Genomic DNA, 17,424 nt, shown 5'->3' with positions numbered 1-17,424 from the left:
AAAATACTTTCATTTAAAATTTCAAATATTTCGAAAACTATTAACTATTTAATTTCCATAACTTCAGCATTATCATTTTAGACGCAATGAACATAAAATTGCACGGGGGATTTCTTTCCGTTTAATTTTTACTTTGAAATGTTTATAAGCTTCCTTGTAATCATGCAAAATATAACATTTATTTTTTTTCACTTCAATATCAAAGAACAAAAAGCATTAAAGCTTGGTTTAATTAATAACACTTTATCCAGCGACAGAAAAATAGCTTCTCTCTCTCTCTCTCTCTCTCTCTCTCTCTCTCTCTCTCATATGATGCATATATATACATACATATATATATACATATATATATATATATATATATATAAATATATATATATATATATATATGTATGTATATATATATGTATATATATATGTGTGTGTATGTGTGTTCACACATATTCATTCAAATATATACAGTATATATGTGTCTATAAATATATATACATATATATATATATATATATGTATATATATATATATATATATATGTATATATATATATATATATACACGCAGAATTAGATAAATATATAGTTATAAATTCATACATATATATATATATATATATGTATACATAGATATATATATATATATATATATATGTATATATATATATATATATATACATACATATATACATATGATCAGCGCCCAAACCATCTCTCCTCCCAAACTACTAAGACCAGGGAGCACCAAGCAATGACTGCTGATACTTTGCTAGGTAGACCTATAGGCTCCCCAATGAGAATGGTGAGAATATAGACACTAAAAGAAGCTATCAATCTTGACAAGGTCTCGAACCCCAGCTCATCAGATCTGTGAAGCTTCTTTATCATTTTTAGGAATTTGAAGCTTCGAAATTGAGTAATCAGTCTAACGTTAATTCTCAAGTTAAATCTTCTTTACTAGAATCCTTAAATAATTGGCAATATACTCCCAGGTAAGATAATGGACATGGATACGCCGTGATGTCTTCTTCTATACTTATTCTAGTAACTACAGTGCAGAATTGATTACACTTAAAAGACAATACAAAAGCATTCATATGATAAGTGGAGTGTTATTTCATCTAGACATTCATGCTAAAGATCTTGATGATTGGACGAGTTCAAATGTGCCCCTTTGGCAGACAGGAAGGGCTCCTGTTACGATAACAGGAGTTTAACTGGTCACGTACTTCTGGTTGGCTCCCCTCCAGCATCACAAGCTAGAGAGCGTTCGTTTCCCTCCACAACATCACTGGTCAGAAGGAGATCTGGTTTCTCTTCAACATCTCTGGTTCGAAGTTAGTTCCCTCCAACATCTCTACTTAAAAGGCAGCCAATGGGTACCGCAATACAGGAAGTCGGGATTGTCCATGGAAACGGCAGAAGGGAGCCTGACCCCGAAGGAGAGGAACTTCAGATCAAGTTCTACTTTGACCTTTATAGAATGAATGTTTGGCAGGAAGAGAGCTAATGCTTACTCGTGGTTCTCCTTATACTCCAGATTGCGGGGCATTGTCACGCCATCCTTAAATATGGTCGCTCACTCAGGATTCAAGTATAGCCCACTTCTGGCTGCTGTTAGTCAGTGCGAAATGAATACCTCTTCGAATTTTAATCAACTTACTACCTCCAGTTTGCTCTCTCTCTCTCTCTCTCTCTCTCTCTCTCTCTCTCTCTCACGTCTCTCTATAAAACTCATTTCTTTATTCACAATAGCAACCTATATCATTTGTCTCTCTATCTCTTAATTAATGACATTAACCTATGAAACAATTTGTCGAGAATTTTTCTCCGACTTATTGAAAACTAATGATTCTAGGCCCGATGGAATGGGCTGATGATAAGACCTTGAAGAGATTGGCTTTCCAAAACAATTCAGGAGGGTTTCAATAAAATATGATCACAAAATTTGGTTTATTACAAAAATAATCATTTAAAAACACAATAACAAATCACGCAACCTTACTGCACACGTAGTTACTCGACATTGACAAGAAATTCAAATACAGGCTCTCATGACCTTAGAACACGATAACCCTTAGGGGGTTTGCAACATGTGCTCATAAAACTCTAAGTCCACGGTTGAACTAAACAAGGCGAAATTACAACATTACACTGATAGCTCTGGGGTAAATGACATACCGGTGCCTGCAGACATCATTTGAGGCATAAAACAAATCCCTAATCCTAGGGTTGACAAATTTACAGACAGATAAAAATATACATAATTCACACTAACAAAGGAACCGACCTGGTATTGCGGTAGATAGGAGCCAGGGGCAGAGAGACACACTACAACTCCATAGACAGTACTTACTTAGTTCGGGGTTTAGGCAGGAATGGTTGAGCGTCGTTCAGCATAGCTCAAAGGAAAACTACTGTCTCCCGCGCTAATTAACGGGTCCTTGTGAAATGCGCGGGAACTCTCACTTTATTCAATCAACAAGGGGTTTAATTGAGTTTCTTTATAGAATACAAGACAGAAAAACAGTCAAAGTCTTATGTCAGATCAAGGGATAAACTCAATACTTCGGGTGAAGGCCGTAATTTGCCAGAATCTAACAAACTAGCGAGTCCTTGGTTCTAAACATATACATCGATAATTTTGCCTACATGAATGAATACAATATCATTTTCATAATTTGTAAATAATAAAGACTTTATTTCTTTGATACCCGCTCATTCCCCGCCAGGTGGTAGAAATTTACGCCACAATACCGTCACGTATTGGACAGCACTCATTCATAGAAACACCCGCGAGATCTTCCAGTCTTGCCCTAATTTAACGCAACGTTTGTGAAGTTAAATGGCGGGGATTTCGAATGATCAGTTCGAAATTCCCTACACAATTCATTACTTAGTACATCTACTAACTCATTCATTATGAATATCTATGAAACTACTACTTTCCTGAGAGATCGTTAAGCAGGGATGTTTTCTGTAGGCTATATACTACACGTGTTTCATACACGCTCATACATGCTCAGTTATCACCTAACTGGCGCCTTGCACATTAGTGACTACCGGAGTGTCCAGACTCCAGCTCCCTCCCGCCCTCCCCTTTCACTGCTGTGTATTACTGTTTAACAATGCCAACCTCCGACACTGACTTTACTTTCAACGCCACTCCACTGAAACTACCGCCCTTCGCCGGTACAGAGGCATATGTCTGGTTTCAGCGCGCTAAGGTCCAGTTTCGCATTAAGGGCGTGACTTTGTCAAGAATCAAAGCATACTATGTTATCACAGCGATCTCCGGGGACACTTTCCCCGAAATATCAGATTGGCTTTGCGACCAACTGGAGACCCCAATAGCGTACGACGCTTTCAAAGCATACCTGCTGGAGCAGTACTCACCATCGCCAATCCGGCCGTATTGAAAAACTTTTCCAGCTCTCTCAACAAACGTTGGGGACCAAAAGGCTTTGCTTGTCCTCAGAAAATGACTAGTATCGCTCACCTGTAACCTGCTACAAGAAGGCAACTAACTAACTTAACAGCGGCCTTGCCACTTAGCCACGAAGAAAGATAAAAGTCGATGACAATTCTTCTGTACATATACATATACACATACGAACACAAGATATGTGTGTATGTATGTAATTCATGGGGATGTGAAAGACTGTGTGCTTCATTAAGTCATATACACTTTGGAGCACGTAATTGAAATGAGATAGGATAAGCTATGCATTGTCCCCTGTATCATGAGATCCCTTGCTGAGTGGGGATAACTTAACGTGGTGAAAGGGTTTGTGTATTGCAATGATCAACAAAGTTGTACTAGTAAGACCCATGGATACTAGTTTGGTTTGCTGTGTGCGACCAGACCAAAATCTCGCGCCATTACCAATCCGCAGTGGCTAGGGTGCCGATGAAAACTGGCCCAGCCCCAGATGTGAATAAGGACATACTTAGGCCCTTTGTTCTGCAGTGGACTAGAAACGGTTGCATTTGTTGTTGTTGTTGATGTATCATAAGACATAATCTTTTCGAAAAGAAAAAAATAGAAATCGAGTGAAAACTCTGAAAACAGGAAACGAGAAGACAGACGGATTCGGCATTAATGCCTTGAGGCTGATTTGCATCTCATTTCTCTTGATGGATTCCTCTGGGATGATGAATAAATTGGCTAAAGGAACCTGGCTTCTCTTTCCCTCACACAAATGGCAATTCATCGCATTTTGGGCCGAGAAGAAAACTGGAGGAGAAAAAGACTTTGGATCTTTATTGAGGAATCGTCCTCAAAGATTACATAAGGATGTACTATGGATTTCAAGATGAATCAATAATATATGGTGATTTAAATCTACAAAGAAAATAGTTTACTCTCTCTCTCTCTCTCTCTCTCTCTCTCTCTCTCTCTCTCTCTCTCTCTCTCTCTCTCTCTCTCTCTCTCTCAACCTTACAATAGATTACTTACGCCCAAATTAATCTGAAGTGCAGAGCCACTCATCAACAGGGACTTTCCCCCAAACCCACATAGTTCTTTTTTAATATTCCCGCATGCAGCCAACGAGAATAGACATACTTGGAGCAGACCATTGCAACTTTTCAACTTGCAACCAACTCATCATATTACATAGTGCAAATAGTATACAGTGTTGAAACAGTGAATCAGATGAATTCCTCCCGATAAGGGATAAGGGAACTGAGTTTTGAAATGATATTTAGACGTTTCACTCTAAATATAAAGAAAACAGATTGTATGTTATTGCCTTTGCCAAAATCGAAGATTTTAAGAAGGTTATGTATTCACCCCTCTGTTTGTTCGTTTGTTTATCTCCTAGTTTGTTAGAAATTTCACACAAAAACTACTGTACCGATTTTGACCAAACTTGGTAGTCATGCTGGGTATGACCCAAGGATGAATATGTAACTTTTTGGATAAAGTACATCAAAGTACAAGTATGTAGCAGTAAATATCAAATATCTTGTTAGTTATTTTTTTTTCTTTTTTTTTTGTATAAAAAAAAAAAAAAAAAAAAAAAAACACCAAAAACTACCGAACCAATTTCAACGAAACTTGGTAACCATATGGGGTATGATTCAAGGACAAATATATTAGATTTTGAAGAAAATACACCGAAGTAAAAGTACACAGCAGAGTTAAGAGCAATATAAGACTGCTTGGCATGTTGAAGGTATAATTCTTTACTGAGTGACCCTCTAGTTTTACTCAGTATTCTCTATCATAATTTGTATCTCGACTGAACAAATTATTCTGGTTCTTTGAGTTTTTTTTCAGAAGACGGAATCAAGAAAACTCTTCATGCTTAAAACCACTAAGGTCTTTTATCAGTTCCATGCAACAACAACAACAACAACAACAAATGCAGCTGTTTCTAGTCCACTGCAGAACAAAGACTTATGACATGTCAGTTCATATCTGGGGCTTGGCCAGTTTTCATCACCACACTGGCCACTGCGGATTGGCGATGGTGGGATATTTTCTTCTGATTGCTCACATCAAAGGAACCTAGTATGGGTTGCCCTGACTAGTAAAGCTTTGCTGGTTATGGCGATACGCAAACCCTTTCACGACGTTAATGTATCCCCACTCTTAAAGGGTTCCATGTATCTCTCCTTAAAATACCTTCCTCCTAATTCATCCATATTTTATTCTGCTTACGTCAGCATAATTCTTCCCTCTCTAATTATCTCGTCTTAATTGATTATCATATTTATCGACAAATTTTCCCTCCAGTTTTTAAATGATAATTGGATATACCTTCAGTCGCAATATCTTATAGTTTAGCAAATATATTATTCGACATTCTCTCCTCCACAAATATATTTACTTATACTATTATTCCCAAATCAATTATATTCAACAAACAATCATCTTTTTAAGTTCACTCTCTCCATTCTCTATAATTTTAAGAACTCCATACCTCCAAACAAGTGCACCTTTTTCTCTGCTACCTAATTTCTTATCCAAACATTGTACGTTTTTGTATGTATGTGTATATGTATGTACGTATGTATGGTCTCCGTTATCTAGTTACCATCAGTCCTACAGAGGCGGAAATTGACAAATCACTTCTTTTTTAAAAATCTTCAATCCTCTGATAAACTAAGAGAGACATGGTGTTTTTAATGAAATTGACTTCAGTGGATCGACTGGGACTTGAAACGTCATTTCATCAAAGTTAAGCAGCGTAGTGTTCCTCATCAATTGGCGGTTAAAGGCCTCTCATGATTTCATGATTGGCCGAGGCAATTTGCCTTAGAGACTGACCATATATACTATCCCCCTCTCCACCGATGTTAGCACCAGGGAGTGACAGGTAATGGTTGCTGATGACTCAGCAGATAGACCTATACCCTATAGGCTCCCCAAAACACCCCATCCTTAGCTCACAAGGATGTAAGGTTGCTGACATTACAAGCAACTACGAGTGTGAGTGGGACTCGAACCCCAGTCACGCAGACTGCCAGTCAAGGACGTTTCACAACCCTAAATGGGTAACGGGTGCCTTTGCTAATATGTGGTATGGAAAGAGACAAGATAAATATTATGGAGAGCATAATCTATCAATTAAAAAAAAAGAAAAAAAAAAACATTGTTAAAGTCTTTATTTGCCTCCCAGTTACCGTAAGAATTCAAACTATTCTGTTGAATTAGTTCAACGCTTGTGGGCTGTTGTGTTTATTATCCACAAGCGCCTAGTTTGAGCTGAAGTGCATTGCTTTAACGGTTCTTTGAGAGGATCATAAATTATGAGTCTAGAGACCGTCTTGTTTTGAGTACCGATTCTTCTATTTTATTTTTGTTGTTATGAAAGAAAGACCAATTTTAAGGTTACGTAAAGTTGGTGGAAAGATGGAAGAGTTTGAGTGACCATAAAGGGAAGGATTGAAATTGATTTGAGACTATTGTTAATCCGTAATTCGTTTCCATGAGAATCTGATGGTGTGTGCACTGACTATTTTTAGAGCTTCAGGTGCTACAGTAGATATTTACCAATGTGCGTTGAAATATAGCTACAGAGGACAGAGTGAACTTTTGGGTGTTCCAGGAGGATGCCAAATAGCTTTTATCTTGTACCATTTTAGATTATGTACAATTGGACATAGGAATTTCTGGAACACCTTGCTCGAAGGCAGTGCATCCAGCCACACCCTTACTGCACAGAGAGTTCCTGTGTATAGCCTACCCCCATCATCAATAACACCTCTCCCTACACTTTCTTCTTGGTTACTATCCACGAAGTAAGGGTGAACCAGGGAGCTCTTCTTCAGAGCAAGGAGTACCAGGGATTTTGTGTCCAAATGTTCCTTGAAAATGATATAACTATTAGACTTAACATTGTGATTTACTGTGCTGTGATGTTTTTATCTCAGTAATAATAATAATATTAATAATAATAATAATAATAAAAACAATAATAATAATAATAATAATAATAATAATAATAATAATAATAATAATAATAATAATACTTCATATTCATAAAGTGAAATTTATAAGGTTTAAATAGTACGAAGTGTAAAATACTTCTGATTTTGTCAGCATTTCTTGAATTGAATAAATTCAGATTGAGGGCTATTTAAATCAGTATCAAGTTGATTAAAATTGAAGAATACTCAACTTAGGGTTATGTCGCTGAAAATGAGGATCGTATATATGAATTAATTTACCTGCTTCAGTTAGATCATAAGTTTGTTTATTTATAATACTTTCACTGTAAAAAAATTGGTGGTTTTGAGGCTGTTGTGAAAAAAAAATAATATGGTCAGTTTACAAAATTTTTCAAAGATAAAAGTTTGTAAATATAGGAAGCAACTGAAAATAAGTAAAACAAGAAAAGCTCTCTGAGACAGTAGGCGTATTTGAAGTCTGTGCAACAACCATATCCAAGCTTGGGTTAAGGTTAAGGTTAATTCAGTCAACCTTTTGCACGACCTTGATCCTAACCTTTGACCTAGGACTTTCAAAATTGAATCCCTTCCCCGTCTCAACATAACAATTAATCCCTGTATATTTTACTACTCTGTGAGTAAAATTGTATCTAGGAAGTAGTTCACAAACAAACAAACAGACGAACAGACGAACATACAAACAGGAACGTAAACATAACCCCCTCCCAACTTCGTTGGAGGCGGTAATAAGTAAAATCTGGGCCCTAGAACCTCAATGCCTCACTACAATAAAAAACATTGAATTTTCTGACAAAATCAAAACACGCATTTTCTCTACCCAAGAAAACTGACTTTCACACATATCCATTACTCTTACATAAACTTTCCAATAGATTTTATTTCAGCCAAATGATGCCATTTCCATATGGCATTTTTTTTAGAGTATCGACGTTTGAATTTCCAAAGTCCTTTGTATTGGTATCGAAGAATCGAATTGGATGTCAGGGTGAATCATGGATGTGTCTGACAGTCAGATGTCGAACCTCAGAGAGAGAGAGAGAGAGAGAGAGAGAGAGAGAGAGAGAGAGAGAGAGACAAATACTCTTAACATTTCATAGTTTATATAATTTGATTTTAAAATATTTAATCTTGAAAAAATTCTCTTCAAATTTCATATATATATATAGTTTTATTTTAGAATCCCTAATCTTGAAAGAAATATCAGTAATTTTATGGCTTTTAAAAAGAGAGAGAGAGAGAGAGAGAGAGAGAGAGAGAGAGAGAGAGAGAGCAAATTCTCTTAAAATTTCATATTTTGTAGTTTTATTTTAGGATCCCTAATCTTTAAAGAAATACTGGTAATCTAACGGCTTTTAGATTTTCCATCTTTACAATTCAATAAGAGATAAATCCACCAGTCTACAAATCATAAAATAAGATTATTGCTTTTCAATTGTCACTATCTTAATATGTTAACCCTTGATGAATTAAGTCCTTAGTTTTGATTGATTGATTGATTGATTTCGATCAATGAAAACTAAGGACTTAATTAATCAAGGGGTTAACATATTAAGATAATGACTCTTAAAAAGTATTAATTTTAGTTGATGATTTGTAGACTGTTAGAATTATCTTTTGTTTGAATTACAAATTTGGAAAATGTAAATAGTTTTGAACATATGATTCTATCCAGAAAGAAAAATTTGCCTATTTCTTAAAACTTTGTATTTACTTTATTTCTTTTATAAAGCAATTTCAAAAGCTATTGCATCTCAATGATGATGCTGAATTCCAAAAGATAAAAACAGAAATTATAACAATGATATACTGTATATATTGACCCTAATACAAAACTTAGTAATGAACATTTAACAGAGAAATAATATCTTAGAATATTCAGTAACCTTAAGTAGAAAATTCTAAATGCTATATAAGTGTTAGAATAGTTAGAACGGTTAATAGAAACAGAGAGAGAGAGAGAGAGAGAGAGAGAGAGAGAGAGAGAGAGAGAGAGAGAGAGAGAGAGAGAGAGATTCATATTAAGAGTTAATTCAGGGTACGGTCAAGAAACTTAGGCAATGAAATATCATTAAAAACTGATTGACGTAAGTTTATGAGTTTATGAGTTTTGAGTGATAATTAATTGAGAGTCGGAAGGAAGATTTGACGATGAAGTTGTAAAACTTGCTGGAAAAATATCCAGATATTGAATCAAGTACTAGTCGTCAAAAGCAAAGCAGATGGAAATGGTATTTTTGTTTTATGATTTCAGTTAATGAATTGCTTCAAATTGATCAGGATCTGCTGGACGGTTTTCGCTCCATTGGATTTATTTCGCTTTTATAAATGTTCTTCACTTAGAGCAGGCGGAATCAAAATCAACGTTAAATCAGGAACTGTATTTAATGGAAATACTAGTTCCAGATTACATCAAAGAGATTTTCTAACAATACTGAAAAAGGAAGGCAGGAAATTAAATATCTCTCTCTCTCTCTCTCTCTCTCTCTCTCTCTCTCTCTCTCTCTCTCTCTCTGATCTGATAGTTCTTTTTTTAAACTTTTTTTTGGAAAACAAGATTTATGAACCACAGGGAATAATTCTTTCTTACTTACAACAGTTTACTAATACATAAAAAGAAAGAAATTGTTTATCAAGGTTCAAATTAGGATATTTGCTTAACCAGCTTTAGGTAACCCTTCTAATGAGAAAGAAATATAAAGTATTGCAAGGAGACTACCAAAAACCCTTTAAAGGTTTAAAGGTTGCTCCTGAATGGCCGAAGTAAGCGACAGTGACAATGCTAGGGCTAGGCGGACAATGCCCTAGACACTGACCATATATCCATACGATCAGCGACCATGACCCCTCTCCACCCAAGCTAGGACCAGGGATGGCCAGGCAATGATTGCTGATAACTAAGCAGGTAGACTTATAGGCTGCCCCAAATCTTCCCCACCTGCATCCTTAGCTTATAAGGATGATGAGGTTGCAGACACTACAAGAAGCTATCGAGCTTGAGCAGGATTCGATATCCTGTCCAGCAGAACGCCAGACAGGGACGTTTCCAATAGGCCACCACAACCCATTAAAATTCTTTAAAGGTTTAAAGGTTTCAAGGTCGCTCATGAATGGCAGAGGCAAGGGACAGGGACATTGCTCTATCAAGCAGGACAATGCCCTAGAGGCTGAACATATATACATATGATCAGCGCCCAAGCCCCCTCTCCATCCAAGCTAGGACCCAAGAGGGCCAGGTAATGGCTGCTGATGCCCCAGCAGATATACCTATAGGCTCCCCCAAAACCCTTTCCTTAACTCACAAGGATAGTGAGGTTGTAACGACCAAAGAAACGTTGGAGTTTAAGCGGGACTCGAACCCCAGTGTGGCGTTCACCAGTCAGGGACGCTACCACCTCAACCCTTTCATTAAGTGTCTTTTATCAAGTGAAAGACCAGTGAATGTAGCCATATTGTGCTGCCAATAATACTAAACAGTTGTAAAGATAAAGTTATAGATAAACTGATAAACAAAAGATAAATGAAATCATCAAAAGCAAAGCAGAGCGAAATGATATTTTTGTTTTGTGATTTCAGTTAATGAATTATCCCTAATTGATCAGAATATGCAGGTAGGTTTTCACTCCATTGAATTTATATCTCATCTATAAATGTTCTTCAATTAGAGCAGGTGGAATTAAAATAGACGTTAAATCAGGAACTGTATTTAATGTGAAATAAAGGTTCTATATTGCATTAAAGAGGTATTCTGACAATACAAGGCAATTGGAAATATAGGCAGGAAATCTCTCTCTCTCTCTCTCTCTCTCTCTCTCTCTCTCTCTCTCTCTCTCTCTCTCTCTCTCTCTCTCTCTCAAGGCAATAGATATTTACATTCAAAGTTATTCATAAATGCTGTGTCACTCATCGTCGGAAAATTATCACTCGTTTTTATCTTGAAAATTTCCTTAATACATTGGGAAGGAGTTTTCTCAGTTGGAACATTCCATTGCAATTTATCTAATTGAATTCAATTCCTCTACTTAGAATTAAAGAATCAGATTCTACATTTTGTATAAAATTCTATTTTAGAAGTGTTGTTTAGATACTCTTTTGATTTGTAGTTTTACTCTGGTCATATGTAATATTTTTAATCTCTCCAAAGAATATTTTGTCAAGTTTATCTTGTTTCACTAATAGTTTAAGGTTTTAATGGAAAAAATATATCGTTCCCAGAATAATCTTAATAGTGTTCAATAAACAAAAACCTGTCGATAAATCCTTCAGTGCTTGAAAACGCATTCAAAATCCAATTACTTCTTTTGGGTCTACTGGACTTAAAGTCCCTTTAATTCAGTACTCCAGAAATAATTACACCAATTAATACATTCCCCTTCTAAAAAGGATGAATTCTAATTGCAAAAATAACCTAATTATTTTGTTATTTTATAATGCGGAAAATATTAATTACTTCCATAGTATATTAAATCATCCTTGAAAGAGACTAAAATCTTTGTATATACACTCATATACTGTATACACACACACACACACACACACACACATATATATATATATATATATATATATATATATATATATATATATATATATATATACATATATATAGCCCGCATATATGGATACACATATGCATATACATACATACACATATGTATATATATATATATATATATATATATATATATATATATATATATATACATATACATATATATACATATATATATATACATATATATGCGTGTGTTTGTGTGTATGCATATATGTAAATAATTAAATATATATATATATATATATATATATATATATACATATATATGTGTGTGTGTATAAATATATAATATGTATGGGTACAACGTTTTTAGTCTCTCTTTCAAGAATAATTTAGTATACCATGTAAGTAACAAATGTTTTAGTCATTATAAAAACATATGTGTGTGTGCTTTTTTACGAATGACTATTGCGTGTCGTACATATATGTGTTTGTGTCAGTGCGTGTGTATTTTTCTATGTCCTTGTGTATACAAAATAGATAGATAAAGATAAACACATTTCCAATTAGTTAACTGATCATTGAACGAACGAAAAATTATTTACCTGATGGTAAAAATGACATGATTCATCTGAAAATAATAATTCTGAGATCATTCAGATATTTAAATGGGCAGCAATTTTGTTCTGAATTTTCCTGAATTGAATCCACATTATCTCTCAGATTCTGTCTTTTATTAAATCTCGATTTCTCAAACCATTATGAATTAGAGGGGCACTCAGTAGAGAGCAGATCTCCGCTGCGGCAGCTTATTTCTCGATCATTTGTTCGACATTGACCTTGACCTTTGACTTTAACATGTATTGATTGGCGTGGATTTTCATACAATCAAGTATGAGCCAAGTTTGAAGTCTCTGTGACAATGATTTCCAGACTTATGGCTGATTACGTGAATTGGACATTTTGCTTGAGTGTGACCTTGACCTTTGACTTTGACCTTCCAAGATTAAAACGTATCCAGTTTTTTACGTAACAGTTAATCCCTGTAAGTTTAATTACTCTATGATTAAAATTGTGGCCAGGAAGCTGTTCACAAACAAACACACACAAACACATAAACATACACACAAACAGGGTGTAAAACATAACCTCCTTCCACCTTCGTTGGCGGAGGTAATGATGAATGAAAATATCTGACAGTGAAAAAAAAATTATTTAATACAAGCCTTCATGATTTCACAACTGAATCATCCGATCTATCTTGCTATTTCACACTTTCTCAAGGATTAAGACTTTTTATTTTGATATTGCTTCCAATACATCACAATATTATCTTACGTGAAAAATAAATCTTAACATTTTAAGATATCAGAATGCACTTGGCCCTTAAGGTAGCTGTAAGATAAATGTATTATATTTAGTACCTGCTAATTATAAAGAGAATCACACTGTCAGTATGTTGATTAAGGGAAAGTACTCGAATTAATTATTAGTTATTATCTCCCGTGATATATAAATCTTACCCTTTTAAAATGTCAGAATGCGCTTGGCCCTTAAACTAGCTGTAAGATAGCTGTATTGTATTTAGTACCTGCTTATTATAAAGAGAATCATACTAACAGCATGATGATTGAAGGATAATACTAGAATTATTTGCTATTTTTACCAATGTTAGTTTATAAGATTGGTGGACATTTCAATATACTGTACATATAAATAATTTATTTCCAGATTAGAAAAAATACCAACAATAATCGCGATATATAAATAGTGAAGCTTTATGTCATTTTCTGGTGTCACTAAAGTTTCGTTAACAGACTGACTAGTATTTGTCATTATAAAAAACTAGCCTTGATCCTTATCTTTAACGCTACAAAGAGAGATTGTTAGATCATATTAAATATTTCATGAAATCTTTTGTTCAAAACTACCTTAAAAATATTTTTAGCATAATGTTTACGATGTTATCATTACCTCTCACAGAGAGATATTTTCAATTTAGATTATTTTATATATCGAGAGCAATGACAAAAAATGAATGAAAAATACTTATTCTTTGAAGAAAGTATTTGATTTAAGTATATATAGTTTTAATTGATATTCAGAAAAAGATAATATTATCCTTCAAAGCTGAGCAGGGTCCAGCTAAAAGGTTACTCGTTATTCTAGTGGGAAATATCAAGCGAAGCAATGACTTTATATTCTTTCAAAAATATTCATTGGTGTCCATTCTAGTATTTCCATTTTCATATTCCCATTTTTCGTACACAAAAGTTGTACCATAATTTCCTACCGCAATGCACGAGTTTTAATAGTTGTTTTGAACCGTACAATACATTTTAAAGATTCCATGGAGCATGATATTTATAATAGAGTCTGTAAAATCACACATAAATAAAAACACCCTTTGCTTGCATATGTACGTTTAAGACAAATTTTGCACCTCACCTGCTATCTGTCATGGTAGATACTTAATAATCTTTAAAATTCCACACCGATATATACAGCCCTTGCTTTTATACGTACCTTAGAAAATCTCTCTTTAACCACGAGTGTTTTCTGTTTGCCACTGGTGTCCTGAAAGTATGAATTAGTAAGGCTGCTTACTTCAAATTGAATTATTGAAAAGTACGGCATGAATTCATAATTGACGCTTATGGTAGATACATAAGGAAGTGTTTAAACTCCCACATCAATATATACACCCCTTGCTTATATATGTACCTTAGGAAATCTTATTCTAACCACGAGTCGTATCTGTTTTCCACCGATATCGTGAAAGTATGAATTAGTAAGACTGTTTACTTCAAATGGAATTATTCAAAAGACAGCATGAATTCACATTTGACGTATATTGATGGTTAATACACATGTGGCTTTGCTACTCTGACCTCCTGCTGGGTTCTCTGCTTTAGAAATTATTTAATTCATTTTGAATCATAATGTCATTGAGTCTACAGGACTATGACTGTCCCATCTTCTCACAAACTCAATATCTTTATTAATCTTTGAATTAATTTGTGTGTCAATTCTCCTGTTAAGAAGATTATTCGGAACATTATGGCAGTGATTATTTAAATTCATATTGGTCTAGTCTTTCAACTTTCAACTATTTTAATGATATTACTGTTCTTAAAACATGTTATTCAAATTGTTCATTACTTCTCTTGTATTTTTTTTTTCATTTTCCTATTTCCTTTCCTCACTGGACTCTTTATCCCTGTTGGAGCCCTTAGCTTAGCTTGTAATAATAATAATAATAATAATAATAATAATAATAATAATAATAATAATAATAACCATCATCATCATCATCATCATGAGGATGATGATGATGATTGCACATCTCACTTCTTGTTCCATCTCCAAGTGGTTTCTTTGTTTTTGTTTGTATTTGTAATAAAAAGGAGAAGCCTGACTCACACAAGTAAGTTCAAGCTTACAGTGAATGTTTCATAGTTTATATACGAAAGATCTATGTCAATGTTGCTACTGTTCTTAAAATAGTTTACATTAATTGTTCGTTATTTTTCTTGTAGTTTACGTATTTCCTTTCATCACTTGGCTATTTTCCCTATTGGTGCCCTTGGGCTTATAGCATCCTACTTTTCCAACTATGGTTGTAGCTCAGCTAGCAATAATAGTTTTATAGGTATAAGGGTTTTTAGCCTAAGCTTCCCTACTGTATGATAGGATAGCCTAGACTTACCTGTGACCAAAATTCCTGTATAGAATTTTTTTTTTAATTCATATTTAGAAATCCCTTTTCGTCAGTATCAGAAATAGTATTCCTACATAGAATGCCTTTTAAGAAAATAATTTCTGAAAGATTATATCTGTTAGAAATGGAAATAGTATCTGGCTCTAGGTTTTTTTTTTTTTTTTTTTTTTTTTTTAGCAAATGACAGGAAAGTACCTGGGACTTTTTGGCAAGATGCTAATCTCTTTTACTGACTCATTTTTATCAAATTATGCTAATTTTATCTAATATTTATTCAAGTATAAGAGTATAATCTAAAGAGTAGAGAAATTAGCGCCCCCATTGACTCCTACGTCATGGTATGGTATGTGGAATGATGAAAGTCCCTTTGATCTAAAATGATGTTTACTCTTTCTTTCTGTCTTTGCTGGACTGAAAAGAGAGGCAAAACACGTGCCAAAGAAGAAAGTTGCTCAAAGAAAAGGACACAAAGTCTGTACATGTTTTTATGCTAATTTTGAAAGCATAAATATGTTGAAATATGTTGTGAATTTTACCTATGGTGAAATTTACTGAACTGGAATTATTGTAAGTGGAATTTACCGAAGTGGAATTATCGTAAGTGGAATTTTCCGAACTGCAATTATCGTAAGTGGAATTTACCGAAGTGGAATTGTCGTAAGTGGAATTTACCGAAGTGGAATTATCGTAAGAGGATTTATCAAAGTGGAATTATAGTAAGTGGAATTTACCAAAATGGAATTATCGTAAGTGAAATTTACCGAAGTGGAAATATTGTAAGTGGAATTTACCGAAGTGGAATTATCGTAAGTGGAATTTACCGAAGTGGAATTATCGTAAGAGGATTTACCAATGTGGAATTATAGTAAGTGGAATTTACCAAAATGGAATTATCGTAAGTGAAATTTACCGAAGTGGAAATATTGTAAGTGGAATTTACTGAAGTGGAATTATCGTAAGTGGAATTTTCCGAACTGCAATCATCGTAAGTGGAATTTACCGAAGTGGAATTGTCGTAAGTGGAATTTACCGAAGTGGAATTATCGTAAGAGGATTTACCAAAGTGGAATTATAGTAAGTGGAATTTACCAAAATGGAATTATCGTAAGTGAAATTCACCGAAGTGGAAATATTGTAAGTGGAATTTACCGAAGTGGAATTATCGTAAGTGGAATTTTCCGAACTGCAATTATCGTAAGTGGAATTTACCGAAGTGGAATTGTCGTAAGTGGAATTTACCGAAGTGGAATTATCGTAAGAGGATTTACCAAAGTGGAATTATAGTAAGTGGAATTTTCCAAAATGGAATTATCGTAAGTGAAATTTACCGAAGTGGAAATATTGTAAGTGGAATTTACCGAAGTGGAATTATCGTAAGTGGAATTTTCCGAACTGCAATTATCGTAAGTGGAATTTACGAAAGTGGAATTTTCGTAAGTGGAATTTACCGAAGTGGAATTATCGTAAGAGGATTTACCAAAGTGGAATTATAGTAAGTGGAATTTACCAAAATGGAATTATCGTAAGTGAAATTTACCGAAGTGGAAATATTGTAAGTGGAATTTACCGAAGTGGAATTATCGTAAGTGGAATTTACCAAAGTGGAATCTACCGAAGTGGAATTATTATAAGTGGAATTTACCAAAGTGGAATTATCATAAGTGGAATTTACCTAGAATCATTTGTATCTATATAAATAAAATATGATTAACTCAAACATATTCAGTTCTAAATCTTATACCCTTAAATATCCAAAATAGATATTGCATTCTTATAGAAAAATAGCTAAATAAAAA

The sequence above is a fragment of the Palaemon carinicauda genome, chromosome 1 (assembly GCF_036898095.1).
Source record: "Palaemon carinicauda isolate YSFRI2023 chromosome 1, ASM3689809v2, whole genome shotgun sequence".
NCBI lineage: Eukaryota > Metazoa > Arthropoda > Malacostraca > Decapoda > Palaemonidae > Palaemon > Palaemon carinicauda.
Note: the sequence above shows the minus strand (reverse complement) of the source record.